This window comes from Elephas maximus, chromosome 20 (assembly GCF_024166365.1).
Source record: "Elephas maximus indicus isolate mEleMax1 chromosome 20, mEleMax1 primary haplotype, whole genome shotgun sequence".
NCBI classification, from domain to species: Eukaryota; Metazoa; Chordata; class Mammalia; order Proboscidea; family Elephantidae; genus Elephas; species Elephas maximus.
Genome location: NC_064838.1, coordinates 61,993,784 through 62,009,394, shown reverse-complemented (window position 1 = coordinate 62,009,394; position 15,611 = coordinate 61,993,784). Strand labels below are relative to the sequence as shown.

Genomic DNA, 15,611 nt, shown 5'->3' with positions numbered 1-15,611 from the left:
TCTGGGTTCTTGATTCCATTCCATTGGTCTATGTGTCTGTCATTGTACCAGTACCAGGCTATTTTGACTACCATGGCTGTATAGTGGGTTCTAAGATCAGGTAGTGTGAGGCCTCCTACTTGGTTCTTTTTCTTCAATAATGCTCTGTTTATCCAGATCCTCTTTCCTTTCCATATGAAGTTGATGATTAGTTTTTCAAGTCTTTTTTCTTGTGTACTTTTTAGTGACATCATTTACCTTCATCAGGCCATGTACATATCACCATCATTTTTTTTTTTTTGGTTTATTTTTTTGTAATAATTTTTTAAGTGAAAGTTTACATATCAAGCCAGTCTCTCACACAAAAACTCATATACACCTTGCTACACACTCCCAATTACTCTCCCCCTAATGAGACAGCCCACTCTCTCCCTCCACTCTCTCTTTTCGTGTCCATTTTGCCAGCTTCTAACCCCCTCCACCCTCTCATCTCCCCTCCAGGCCGGAGATGCCAACATAGTCTCAAGTGTCCACCTGATCCAAGAAGCTCACTCCTCACCAGCATCCCTCTCCAACCCATTGTCCAGTCCAATCCATGTCTGAAGAGTTGGCTTCGGGAATGGTTCCTGTCCTGGGCCAACAGAAGGTCTGGGGGCCATGACCACCAGGGTCCTTCTAGTCTCAGTCAGACCATTAAGTCTGGTCATATGAGAATCTGGGGTCTGCATCCGACTGCTCTCGTGCTCCCTCAGGGTTTCTCTGTTGTGTTCCCTGTCAGGGCAGTCATCAGTTGTAGCCAGGCAGCATCTAGTTCTTCTGGTCTCAGGATGATGTAGTCTCCGGTTCATGTGGCCCTTTCTGTCTCTTGGGCTCGTAATCACCTTGCGTCCTTGGTGTTCTTCATTCTCCTTTGATCCAGGTGGGTTGAGACCAACTGATGCGTGATAGATGGCTGCTTGCTAGCGTTTAAGACCTCAGACGCCACTCTTCAAAGTGGGATGCAGAATGTATTCTTAATAGATTTTATTATGCCAATTGACTTAGATGTCTCCTGAAACCATGGTCCCCAAACCCCGCCCCTGCTACGCTGGCCTTTGAAGCATTCAGTTTATTCAGGAAACTTCTTTGCTTTTGGTTTAGTCCAATTGTGCTGACCTCCCCTGTATTATGTGCTGTCTTTCCCTTCACCTAAAGTAGTTCTTATCTACTATCTAATTAGTGAATGCCCCTCTCTCACCCTCCCTCCCCCCTCTCATAACCATGAAAGAATGTTTTCTTCTCAGTTTATTTCTCAAGTTCTTATAATGGTGGTCTTATACAAATTTGTCCTTTTGCAACTGACTGATTTCACTCAGCATAATGCCTTCCAGCTTCCTCCATGTTATGAAATGTTTCACAGATTCCTCACTGTTCTTTATTGATGCGTAGTATTCCACTGTGTGAATATACCATAATTTATTTATCCATTCATCCGTTGATGGGCACCTTGGTTGCTTCCATCTTTTTGCTATTGTAAACAGTGCTGCAATAAACATGGGTGTGCATATATCTGTTCGTGTAAAGGCTCTTATTTCTCTAGGATATATTCCCAGGAGTGGGATTGCCCGACTGTTTTTTTGTGGTAATTCTATTTCTAGCTTTTTAAGGAAGCGCCAAGTGGATTTCCAAAGTGGTTGTACCATTTGACATTTCCACCAGCAGTGTATAAGTATTCCAGTCTCTCCACAGCCTCTCCAACGTTTATTATTTTGTGTTTTTTGGATTAATGCCAGCCTTGTTGGAGTGAGATGAAATCTCATTGTAGTTTTGATCTGCATTTCTCTAATGGCTAATGATCGTGAACATTTCCTCATGTATCTGTTAGCTACCTGAATGTCTTCTTTAGTGAAGTATCCATTCATATCTTTTGCCCATTTTTTGATTGGGTTATTTGTCTTTTTGCAGTTGAGTTTTTGCAGTATCATGTACATTTTAGAGATCAGGCACTGATCAGAAATGTCATAACTGAAAACTTTTTCCCAGTCTGTAGGTAATCTTTTTACTCTTTTGATGAAGTCTTTGGATGAGCATAGGTGTTTGATTTTTAGGAGCTCCCAGTTATCTAGTTTTTCTTCTACATTCTTTATAATGTTTTGTATACTGTTTATACCATGTATTAGGGCTCCTAACATTGTCCCTATTTTTTCTTCCATGATCTTTATCGTTTTAGATTTTATATTTAGGTCTTTGATCCATTTTGAGTTAGTTTTTGTGCATGGAGCGAGGTACGGGTCTTGTTTCATTTTTTTGCAGATGGATATCCAGTTATGCCAGCACCATTTGTTAAAAGACTGTCTTTTCCCCATTTAACTGTTTTGGGGCCTTTGTCAAATATCAGCTGCTCATATGTGGATGGATTTATGTCTGGATTCTCAATTCTGTTCCATTGGTCCACGTATCTGTTGTTGTACCAGTACCAGGCTATTTTGACTACTGTGGCAGTATAAAAGGTTCTAAAATCAGGTAAAGTAAGGCCTCCCACTTTGTCCTTCTTTTTCAGTAATGCCTTATTTATCCGGGGCCTCTTTCCCTTCCATATGAAATTAGTGATTTGTTTCTCCATCTCATTAAAGAATGTCTTTGGGATTTTGATCGGAATTGCGTTAAATGTATAGATCGCTTTTGGTAGATTAGACATTTTTATAATATTAAGTCTTCCTATCCATGAGCAAGATATGTTCTTCCACTTACGTAAGTCTCTTTTGGTTTCTTGCATAAGTGTACTGTAGTTTTTTTTTGCATAAGTCTTTTACATCTCTGGTAAGATTTATTCCTAAGTATTTTATCTTCTTGGTGGCTACTGTAAATGGTATTGATTTGGTGATTTCCTCTTCAATGTTCTTTTTGTTGGTGTAGAGGAATCCAACTGATTTTTGTACGTTTATCTTGTATCCTGATACTCTGCTGAACTCTTCTATTAGTTTCAGTAGTTTTCTGGAGGATTCCTTAGGGTTTTCTGTGTATAAGATCATGTCATCTGCAAATAGAGATATTTTGACTTCTTCCTTGCCAGTCTGGATGCGCTTTATTTCTTTATCTAGCCTAATTGCTCTGGCTAGGACTTCCAGCACAATGTTGAATAAGAGTGGTGATAAAGGGCATCCTTGTCTGGTTCCTGATCTCAGTGGGAATACTTTCAGGCTCTCTCCATTTAAGGTGATGTTGACTGTTGGCTTTGTATAAATGCCCTTTATGATGTTGAGGAATTTTCCTTCTATTCCTATTTTGCTGAGAGTTTTTTTTTTATCATGAATGGGTGTTGAACTTTGTCAAATGCCTTTTCTGCATCAATTGATAAAATCATATGATTCTTGTCTTTTGTTTTATTTATGTGGTGGATTACATTAATTGTTTTTCTAATGTTGAAGCATCCCTGCATGCCTGGTGTGAGTCCCACTTGGTCACAGTGGATTATTTTTTTGATATGTTGTTGAATTCTATTGGTTAGAATTTTGTTAAGGATTTTTGCATCTACATTCATGAGGGATATAGGTCTATAATTTTCTTGTGGTATCTTTACCTGGTTTTGGTATCAGGGATATGGTGGCTTCATAGAATGAGTTAGGTAGTATTCCTTCCTTTTCTATGCTCTGAAATACCTTTAGTAGTAGTGGTGTTAACTCTTCTCTGAAAGTTTGGTGGAACTCTTTAGTGAAGCCATCTGGACCAGGGCTTTTTTTTGTTGGGAGTTTTTTGATTACCTTTTCAATCTCTTCTTCTGTTATGAGTCTGTTTAGTTGTTCTACCTCTGTGTTAGTTTAGGTAGGTAGTGTGTTTCTAGGAATTCATCCATTTCTTCTAGGTTTTCTAATTTGTTTGAGTATAGTTTTTCATAGTAATCTGATATGATTCTTTTAATTTCAGTTGGGTCTGTTGTAACATCGCCCATCTCATTTCTTATTCAGGTTATTTGCTTCCTCTCCTGTTTTTCTTTTGTCAATTTGGCCAGTGGTTTATCAATTTTGTTGATTTTTTCCAAAAACCAGCTTTTGGTCTCGTTAATTCTTTCAATTGTTTTTCTGTTTTCTATTTCATTTAGTTCAGCTCTAATTTTTATTATTTGTTTTCTTCTGGTACCTGTGGGTATCTTTTGTTGCTCTCTTTCTATTTGTTCAAGTTGTATGGATAATTCTTTGATTTTGGCCCTTTCTTCTTTTTCGATGTGTGCGTTTATTGATATAAATTGGCCTCTGAGCACCGCTTTTGCTGTGTCCCAAAGGTTCTGATAAGAAGTGTTTTCATTCTCATTGGATTTTATGAATTTCTTTATTCCATCCTTAATGTCTTCTATAATCTGGTCTTTTTTGAGCAGAGTATTGTTCAGTTTCCAAGTGTTTGATTTCTTTTCCCTGCCTTTCCTGTTATTGATTTCCACTTTTATGGCCTTATGGTCAGAGAAGATGCTTTGTAATATTTCAGTGTTTTGGATTCTGCTAAGGTTTGCTTTATGACCTAATATGTGGTCTATTCTAGAGAATGTTCCATGTGCACTGGAAAAGAAAGTATAGTTGGTTGCTGTTGGATGGAGTGTTCTGTATATGTCTACGAGGTCAAGTTGGTTGATTATGGCATTTCGATCTTCCGTGTCTTTATTGAACTTCTTTCTGGATGTCCTGTCCTTCTCCGAAAGTGGTGTGTTGAAGTCTCCTACTATTATTGTGGAGCTGTCTATCTCACTTTTCAATGCTGTTAGAGTTCGTTTTATGTATCTTGCAGCCCTGTCATTGTCACCCTCATTTGATATTACTTTTCCCATCACCAAAACAACAAGTGTCTACTATGTAGAGAGTGAATCCTCCTCATCCCCCATCCCTGGTAACCACTAATAAGCATTAGTTTCTGTATGTTTACTTGTTCGTATCATTTAATAAGAGTGAGAACGTACAATATTTTTTTTTTATTGACTTATTTCATGCAACATAATGCCCTACAGGTTCATTCATGTTCCAGTATGTTTTGGGAACTCACTTTTCTTTATCACTGAGTAGTATTCCATTGTATGTATGTACCACATTTTACTTATCCATTCATCCGTTCTTGGTTACTTAGGTTTTTCCATCTTTTTACTATTGCAGATAGTGCTGTGATGAACATAGGTGTGCATATGTTTTTTCGTGTCACTTCTATTAGATCCCTAGAGTATATACTCTAGGAGTGGAATTGCTGGGTCATATGGCAGCTCTCCATCTAGTTTTTTGAGGAACCACTGCACCGTTTTTTACAAAGGCTGTATGGTCTTCATTGTTACCGATGAGAAATCTGTTGTTAATCTTATTGGAATTCCCTTGTAAGCAACAATTCTTTTTTCTCTTGCTGCTTTCAAGATTTTCTTCTTGTTTTTGGCTTTCAACATATTTAATATGATGTTAAAAATATTTGTGGATGTATTTGTGTTTACCCTACTTTGAGTTTTTGAACTTTATGGATGTGTAAATTAAAGTTTTTCTTCAAATTTTGCAAATTTTTAGCCATTATTTTTGAAACATTATTTCTGTTTCTCTCTCTCTCCCCTCTCTTTCTGCCCTTTGCATTACACATATGTTGGTGTACTTAATGGTGTCTGAGGCTCTGTTTATTTTTCTTCACTCTTTTTTATCTCTATTCTTTGAACTACATAGTTTCTATCAAACTATCTTCAAGTTTTCTAATTATTTCTCCTGCAAGTCCAAATCTACTATTGAGCTCCTCTAGTACATTTTTCATTTCAGTTATTGTACTTTTCAGTTCCAGAATTTCCTCTTTTTTTCATAATGTCTCTTTAGTGATATTCTCTAGCTGATGAAACATTGTTATCATACCTTCCTTTACTTCTTTAAGCATGATTTCCTTTAATTCTTTGAATATATTTTTAATGGCTACTTTGAAGTCCTTGTCTTTAAATCTAACATCTGGTTACTCTTACAGGCAGTTTTATTGCCTGCTTTGTTCCCTGTGGGTGGGTCAGACATTTCTGTTTCTTTGTATGTCTCATCATTTTTTGTTAGAACCTGGATATTTTAGATAATGTAGCAACTCTGGATATAGGACTCCCTTCCCTTCTGGAGCTTGTTATTGTTAATTTCCTTGATTTGTTTAGTGATGGTTTAGATTATTTTAATAAAATCTAATTCCCTCCTTTAGTGTGAAGCCTCTGATGTTGCTTGTTGAAGGGTTTCGCTTTGGTCATGCACACAGTCACCTTGGGGTGACAGTGGTTTGGGAGGGCCCTCTTTAATTGTCTCTTTCCCAGACTACACCCAGCTTTCAGCTTTACTAATTGCTGGCTGATAGCTCTATTATTTTCAACAGTGTCTTCAGGAATAAATTGCTCCACAGACTGATCCAATCAAATTCAGGTGCCTTTACAAGAATAGTTTTTGAGATCATTGTTTGAGATTTGCTCTGACTTCATGTCTTAGGGTTCTTCAGAGAAACAAAACCAATAAAGTAGATAGATAGATGTTGTTGTTAGGTGCCATTGAGTTGGTTCTGACTCATAGCAGCCCTATGTACAACAGAATGAAACACTGCCCAGTCCTGCACCAGCCTCACAAGCATTGCTATGTTTGCAGCACATTGTTGCAGCCACTGCATCAATCCACCTCATTGAGGGTCTTCTTTTTTGCTGACCCTCTACCCTACCAAGCATAATGTCCTTTTCCAGGGACTGGTCCCCCTGGATAACATGTCCAAAGTATGTGAGACAAAGTAGACAGGTAGATATTTTAAGGAATTAGCTTGTGCAGTTGTAGGGATTGGCAAGTTCAAAATCCATAGTCACGTGACTGACTGGAAACTCCAACAGTCTTGTATCCAAGATTGGTAAGCCAGACGGGCTATAAATTCAACAGGATGTCTATTTACCATCTTGAGGCAGAATCCTTTTCCCTCAGGAAACCTCAGTATTTGCCCTTAAGGCCTTCAGCTGATTGGATGAGGCCCGCCCACATTATGGAGCCTTTAGTTAAGGTCAAATAACTGTAAATGTTGATCACATATAAATACCTTCATAGCAACATCTAGACTAGTGTTCGACCAAAATTAGGCATCACACTCTGGAAAGGCTCTTCTTACCTATTTCCCTGATTCTGTCTGGTTAACTAGTCAGCCTCTGGTTTAGCTTATTCCTCTAAGAAAACTACAAGCGTCCTCTTTAATTACTTTTCACCAACACCTCCGTTATTTTTGAGAGAACCCATAGGCTTGAACTTACCCACACTCTGGTATAAATGAAGCTGGTTCCTTTTGGGAAAGTTTTGGAGCTGTCTGTTTTGCGGCCTACTTGTCCTGAGCAAAATCTCTGAACCACAGCTCTGAAGCTAGAGGCAGCGACAGTGGCATGCTTTTTTTCTGAGTGAAACTCATGCTTTAGGAGCTGGTTGCTTGGTGGAGGGGCACAATGGCTGTAGCCTGTGGTCATCTAAGCTTATATCTCCTAGCGTGAAACCTCCACTTAACAAACAAGCCAGGGTAATCAGGGCCCCAGTATTATCCGTACAGAGGAAGAAATGAATCGCAACATTTGGCCACAACTTTCCCAGGAGTTAGCCTCTGCGTTAGGTAACTGGGGGAAGAATGAGAAATACTGATGTCCTGCCCCTCTGAAGAAGATACTGTAGTCCTCTGAGTGGGAGCTGGGGTTAGGAGAGGGAGCCCTGTGTTTTTGGATGCTCCTTTCTGGAGTTTTCATCAAGCTGAGTTGGGAAAAGGAAAGGAGGGAACAGGGCCTGGTTTAGATGCCATAGACTGTTACCATTCTTACCTAGTTTTAGTAAGTTTTCTTGAATAAACATTTCTTCATTTACTGTATGCCCTTAGGAACATTTCCAGAGGCATTAAATGTTTTGTTTCAGCATTTTGCACCTATATGCGTGAGCAGAATTGGACTGTAATTTTTATTTCTATTATTGCCCTTGTCAGATTTTGATGTTAAAAAATGCTGATCTTGTAAAATGATTTATTCCCTCTTTTTTCCTATTCTCTTGAAGAGTTTGTGTGAGATTGGCATAATTCCATTCTTAAATGTCTAGTAAAATTTACTGTTGAAGCCATCTGGAACTGAAGTTTTCTTTGTGGGAAGGTTTTAAATTATGGATTCAATTCCTTTAAGAGTTATAAGATAATTCTGTTTTTCATTTTGTCAGTTTTTCCATTTCATCTAAATATTAAAAATTATTGATATAAGGTTGTTCAGAATGTCTTATCTTTTCCTGTGATGTTCCCTTTTTAATTTCCGATATTATTTATTCTTTCTCTTTTTTTCTTTTTAATGTCAAGAGAGGTCTATCAGATCCTCTTGTGTATTTGTTTTCCATTTCATTAATTTCTGTTCTTTCTTATTTCCTCCCTTTAACTTTTTTGGGATTTGATTTACTCTTCTTTTCCAGCTTTCTTATATGGACTTTTAGGTCATTGGTTTTCACCTTTCTTCTTTTTCTGATATTTATATGTAACCTCTAATCATTGCTTGAGAGGTAAAACTGAAATATAATATCAAATGTTTCAGTATAATATTTTCATTACCATACAGTTCAAATGTTTTCTAATTTTCATTGTGATTTCTGACCCATGTGTTAATTAGAAGTGTATTCCTTAATTTCCAAACATTAAGGGATTTTCTGTTTCTCTTTTGTTATTGGTTACTAAGTTAATTGCTGTGTGGACAAGTAACACATTTCGTAGGATTTCAATCCTTTGATATTTATTTAGACTTGCTTTTTTTTTTTATGATCCAGAATATGGTCAATTTTTTAGTATTCTGCATGTATTGAGTGCATGATTTTATATATTATAACTAATTCAAGTGTGTTTATCTTATTCAGATCATCTATAACCCATCTAGTTATTTTGTCTGATTTATCAGTTCCCGAAAAAAAGTGTGTTAAAATCTCCCAGTATGATTGTGAAGTTAAGTTTTTCTCCTTCTAGTTTGCTCACATTTTGCATTATATATTTTGAGGCTATGCTATTAGGACCACACACATGTAGAATTGTTAAAGTGAATAAAACGTTATATCAATGTGAAGTATTACAGGTTACCTCTGCTAATGATTTTTGCCTTAAAGTTTGCTTTTTCTGATAATAATAATAATATGTTGTTAAAAAAAATTGTTAGGTGCTATCAAGTTGGTTCTGATTAATAGCAGCCCTATGTACAACAGAACGAAACACTGCCCAATCCTGTACCATCCTCACAATCATTGTTATGCTTGAGCCCACTGTTGCAGCCACTGTGTCAATCCATCTTATTGAGGGTCTTCCCCTTTTTTGCTCACCTTCTACTTTACCAAGCATGATGTCCTTTTCCAGGGGCTGGTTCCTCCTGATAACATGTCCAAAGTAGGTGAGAGGAAGTCTCACCAACCTTGCTTCTAAGGAGCATTCTGGCTGTACTTCTTCCAAAACAGATGTTTTCCTTCTTCTGCCAGTCCATAATATATTCAATGTTCTTCAGCAACACCATAATTCAAAGGCAGCAATTCTTCTTCAGTCTCCCTTATTCATTGTCCAACTTTCACATGCATATGAGGCAATTGAAAATACCATGGCTTGGGTCAGGTGCACCTTAGTCCTTAAAGGGACGTCTTTGCTTTTTAACACTTTAAAGAGGTCTTTTGCAGCAGATTTGCCTATAGCCATACTTTTCCCTATAATTTGGTATTTATAAGGTTTACCTTTTTCCATCCTTTATTTTCAGCATTTTGTACCTTGATATTTGAGATTTCTTGAAAGCAGCATGTAGTTGAGGATTTTACAAATCCAGTTTGACAATCTTTATCTTTTAATTGTAATGTTTAGTCCATTAATATGTAATATAATTTATATATTTTTTTAATTTATTATTTCTTTTCTATGTATTTCAACAGATAAATGTTTGCTTTTTCTTCCCTTTCTTTTTTATAAAGTCGATTTTAAAATCTTTTTCTTTTTTTCTTCTCTTTTCTCTTGGTTATACCCTTACTTATTCCTTCTATAATGATTAACATAGAAATTACAACATGCATCCTCAAAATGCCATAGTCTAATTATTTTTGCTACTTTTACCCTCTTCTACAATGCAGACTATTTTAATGTGATAAGAGATACAATTACGTTTAAATCTACCATCTTATTGTTTGTTTTCTATTTCATCCATCTGTTCTTTTTTCATGTTTCAGACTGCCTTTTTCAAGACTGAGTATTTTTTATGATTCCACGTTATCAGTTTTGTTGACTTATTAGCTATAATTTTTTTTTTAGTAATTGCTTTTGAGTTATAGTATAACTCTTTACCTTATCACAATCTATCTAGTAAATTTATACTTCATGTGTATGTATATAGTATAAAAACGTGCAACAATGTACTTCCATTTCTCCCCTCCTGGCCTTTGTTTTATTGTTGCCATATATTTTACTGGCACATGTGTTATAAACCCCACAGTGCATTGTGGTTATTTTACTCTAAATAGTCAAGTATCTTTTAAAGACACTTAAATAATAAGAAAAGTCTTTTATGTTTACCCACATAGTTATCGTTTCTGGCCCTCTTCTTTCTTTTGTGTAGATCTAGATTTCCATCCACCTGAAGGACTTCCTTTAATGTTTCCTGTAGTGCAGCTTTGCTGGTAATGAGTACTTTCAACTTTATAAATCTGGGGATAAAAAAATCAATGAACTTTTATTTCAGATATTCCTTATCTCTAGAAGTTGCATTTGGTTATATATATATATATATATATCTTCCACCACAAGTCTGTGAGTTTATTGTACTGTGGGGGCTTGTGTGTTGCTGTGATGCTCAAGCTATGCCAGCAATATTCAGATACCAGCAGGGTCACCCATGGTGAACAGGTTTCAGCTGAGCTTCCAGACTAAGACAGACTAGGAAGAAGGACCAAGCAGTCTTCTTCTGAAAAGAATTATCCAGTGAAAACCTCATGAATAGCAGTGGAACATTGTCTGAAATAGTGCCGGAAGATGAACCCCACAGGTTGAAAAGCACTTAAAAGACGACTGGGAGAGAACTGCCTTCTCAAAGTAGAGTCGACCTTAATGATGTGGATGGAGTCAAGCTTTCCGTACCTTCATCTGCTGACGTGGAGCAATTCAAAATGAGAAGAAACAGCTGCAAACATCCATAATAATTGAAACATGGAATGTATGAAGTATGAATCTAGGAAAATTGGAGATCGTCAAAAATGAAATGGAACGCATAAACATGAATATCCTAGGCATTAGTGAGCTGAAATGGACTGGTATTGCCCACTTTGAATTGGACAATCGTCTGGTCTACTATGTTGGTAATGACAACTTGAAGAGGAATGGCGTTGCATTCATCATCAAAAAGAACATTTCAAGATCTATCCTGAAATACAACGCTGTCAGTGATAGGATAATATCCATAAGTCTACAAGGACGACCAGTTAATACAACTATTATTAAATTTATGTACCAACCACTAAGGCCAAAGATGAAGAAATTGAAGATTTTTACTGACTTCTGCAGTCTTAAATTGATCGAACATGCAATCAGGATGCGTTGATAATTACTGGTGATTGGAATGCAAAAGATGGAACCAAAGAAGAAGGATCAGTAGTTGGCCTCGGTGATAGAAATGATGCCAGAGACTGCATGATAGAATTTTGCAAGACCAACAACTTCTTCATTGCAGATACCTTTTTTCACCAACATAAATGTCGACTACACACATGGACCTTACCAGATGGAATACACAGGAATCAAATCGACTACTTCTGTGGAAGGAGACTATGCAAAAGCTCAACATCAGTCAGAACAAGGCCAGGGGCCAACTGTGGCACAGACCATCAGTTGCTCATATGCAAGCTCAAGCTGAAACTGAAGAAAATTAGAACAAGTCCATGAGAATGAAAGTATGACCTTGAGTATGTCCCACCTGAATTTAGAGACCATCTCAAGAATAGATTTGATGCATTGAATGCTAATGACCAAAGACCAGACAAGTTGTGGAAAGACATCAAGGAGATCATACATGAAGAAAGCAAGAAGTCATTAAAAAGACAGGAAAGAAAAAAAAAAAAACAAAATGGAAGTCAGAGAGACTCTGACACTTGCCCTTGAACAAAAGGAAGAAATGATGAAGTAAAAGAACTGAACAGAAGACTTCAAAGGGCGGCTCGAGAAGACAAAGTATTGTAATGACATGTGCAGAGAGCTGGAGATAGAAAACCAAAAGGGAAGAACACACTCGGCGTTTCTCAAGCTGAAAAAACTGAAGAAAAAATTTAAGCCTGGAGTTGCAATAGTGAGGATTCTACGGGGAAAATACTAAACGATGCAGGAAACATCTAAAGAAGATGGAAGGAATACACAGAGTCATTATACCAAAAAGAATTAGTTGACGTTCCATCAAGCTGCACTGAAAGCATTGGCAAAAAACAAGTCTCCAGGAATTGATAAAACATCTGTTGAGGTGCTTCAACAAACGGGTGCAGTGCTGGAAGCGCTCAGACATCTATGCCAAGAAATTTGGAAGACAGCTACCTGGTCAACCTACTAGAGGAGATCTATATTTACGCCTATTCCCAAGAAATGTGATCCAACTGAATGCGAAAATTATCAAACAATATCGTTGATATCCCATGCAAGTAAAATTTTGCTGAAGATCATTCAAAAACAGCTGCAGCAATATATCAACAGGGAACTGCCAAAAATTCATGTTTACCTCTATTTTGCTGACTACGCAAGTGTATTCAACTGTGTGGATCATAACAAATTATGTATAACATTTCAAAGAATGGGAGTTCCAGAGCACTTAATTGTGCTCATGAGGGACCTGTACATAGATCAAGAGGCAGCTGTTTGGACAGAATAAGGGGATACTTCATGGTTTAAAATCAGGAAAGATATGCGTCAGGGTTTTGTCTTTTCACCATACCCCTTGAAGACTAAGGTATGCCTGACCCGAGCCATGGTATTTTCAGTCGTACCATATGCATACAAAAGCTGAACAATGAATAAGGAAGACAGAAGAAGAATCGATGCCTTTGAATTGTGGTCTTGGCGAAGAATATTGAATATGGCATGGACTGCCAAAAGAACAAACAAATCTGTCTTGGAAGAAGTACAACCAGAATGCTCCTTAGAAACAAGGATGGCGAGGCTACGTCTTGCATACTTTGGACATGTTGTCAGGAGAGTTAAGTCCCCGGAGAAGGACATCATGCTTGGTAAAGTAGAGGGTCAGCGAAAAAGAGTAGGACCCTCAGTGAGATGAATTGACACAGTGGCTGCAACAGTGGGCTCAAGCATAACAATGATTGTGGGTATGGCACAGGACTGGGCAGTGTCTCGTTCTGTTATACATAGGGTCACTATGAGTTGGAGCCAATTCAATGGCACGTAAGAATAACAATATATATCTTACATTTTTTCTTCATTATGTTTATATTTTCCTTTAAAACCTTCAGCATATTTATTTATAATGGCTTTATAATGGCATATTTATTTATAATGGCTGTTTTAACATTCTTGTTCTGCTAATTGTATCATGTCTATCTGTTCTAGGTCTGTTTCTATTGACTGATTTTTCTCCGGGTTATGGATGTTGTGAATCTTATATTGATAAATGCTGGATCCTTTTTATTCCTTTAAAGAGCATTAGACTTTACTTTTGTAGGTAGTTAAAGTACTACTGGATTAGTTTGATCCAAAAGGCTTTTTTTTTTTAAGCTTTCTTATGGCAGTTTTAGAGTAACCTTTATGCTAAGGCTAGGTTAGCTTCACTTAGCAGGGGATGATCCCTCTGAAGTCTCCACTGAATTCCTCGGGTGTTTTGTTTTATTTTGTTTTTTCAACAAGGACTCAACTCTGGCTGGCAAGAACTCATATTTTCCAGCTCTGTGTGAGATGCGGGAGTTACTTAATTTACAGCTCCCCAGACAGTCTTTGCTGGCCTGATGGAGTTTTACCCTACTCAGCCATGCCTTAGTATTTAACAGTAGAAACAAGATGACATCTATGCAGATTTCTGGAGCTCCTTTACCATGAATCCCCCTTCTTTCTAGGGAGCTGCCTTGTTGTTGTTAGGTGCCTTTGATTTGGTTCCGACTCATAGCAACTGTATAGGCCGGGTAGAACTGCCCCATAGGGTTTCCAAGGAGCAGCTGGGAGATTTGAACTGCTGACCTTTTGGGAGCTACCTTAGTCTTCCTTAACTCTTGTCTCTGTCTCTTCAACTCAGCAATACTGCCAAACTCTGATTTAGATCTCCTCCCTGCTGCATGGTTTGGAAAGTACCTTCAGGCAGACAGCTGAGGCAATCATGGGGCTCACTTCTTTGTGTCCCTTCTTTCAGGGACCAAAGTCCTGCACTGGCTGTTACACAGTTTCCAAATACAGATGTTTCATTCATTTTGTCCAGTTTTCTAGTTGTTTACAGCAGGAGGCTAAGTCCAGTCCTGTTTACTCCTTCCTGGCTAGAAGCAGAAATTGGCTTCATTCAATTTTTTTTTTTATTAACTTTTATCGAGCTTCAAGTGAACGTTTACAAATCAAGTCAGACTGTCACATATAAGTTTATATACATCTTACTCCATACTCCCAGTTGCTCTCTCCCTAATGAGTCAGCCCTTCCAGTCTCTCCTTTCGTGACAATTTTGCCAGCTTCCAACTCTCTCTATCCTCCCATCCCCCCTCCAGACAGGAGATGCCAACACAGTCTCAAGTGTCCACCTGATATCATTAGCTCACTCTTCATCAGCATCTCTCTCCTACCCACTGTCCAGTCCCTTTCATGTCTGATGAGTTGTCTTCGGGGATGGTTCCTGTCCTGTGCCAACAGAAGGTTTGGGGACCATGACCACCGGGATTCCTCTAGTCTCAGTCAGACCATTAAGTATGGTCTTTTTATGAGAATTTGGGGTCTGCATCCCACTGATCTCTTGCTCCCTCAGGGGTTCTCTGTTGTGCTCCCTGTCAGGGCAGTCATCGATTGTGGCCGGGCACCAACTAGTTCTTTTGGTCTCAGGATGATGTAGGTCTCTGGTTCATGTGGCCCTTTCTGTCTCTTGGGCTCTTAGTTGTCGTGTGACCTTAGTGTTCTTCATTCTCCTTTGCTCCAGGTGGGTTGAGACCAATTGATGCATCTTAGATGGCCGCTTGTTAGCATTTAAGACACCAGACGCCACATTTCAAAGTGGGATGCAGAATGTTTTCATAATAGAATTATTTTGCCAATTGACTTAGAAGTCCCCTTAAACCATGTTCCCCAAACCCCTGCCCTTGCTCCGCTGACCTTTGAAGCATTCACTTTATCCCGGAAACTTCTTTGCTTTTGGTCCAGTCCAATTGAGCTGACCTTCCATGTATTGAGTGTTGTCCTTCCCTTCACCTAAAGTAGTTCTTATCTACTAATTAATCAGTAAAAAACCCTCTCCCACTCTCCCTCCCTCCCCACCTCCTAACCACAAAAGTATGTGTTCTTCTCAGTTTATACTATTTCTCAGGATCTTATAATAGTGGTCTTATACAATATTTGTCCTTTTGCCTCTAATTTCGCTCAGCATACTGCCTTCCAGGTTCCTCCATGTTATGAAATGTTTCACAGATTCGTCACCGTTCTTTATCGATGCGTAGTATTCCATTGTGTGAATATA

At 38.0% G+C, this 15,611-nt stretch overlaps 1 protein-coding gene across 6 annotated transcripts in view; it reads left to right on the top strand.

The window, feature by feature from the left end:
* DNAH12 (dynein axonemal heavy chain 12) overlaps positions 1-15,611 on the top strand; it is a 210,342-nt gene that overhangs the window by 153,265 nt on the left and 41,466 nt on the right. The gene's annotated exons all lie outside the window — the stretch shown is intronic.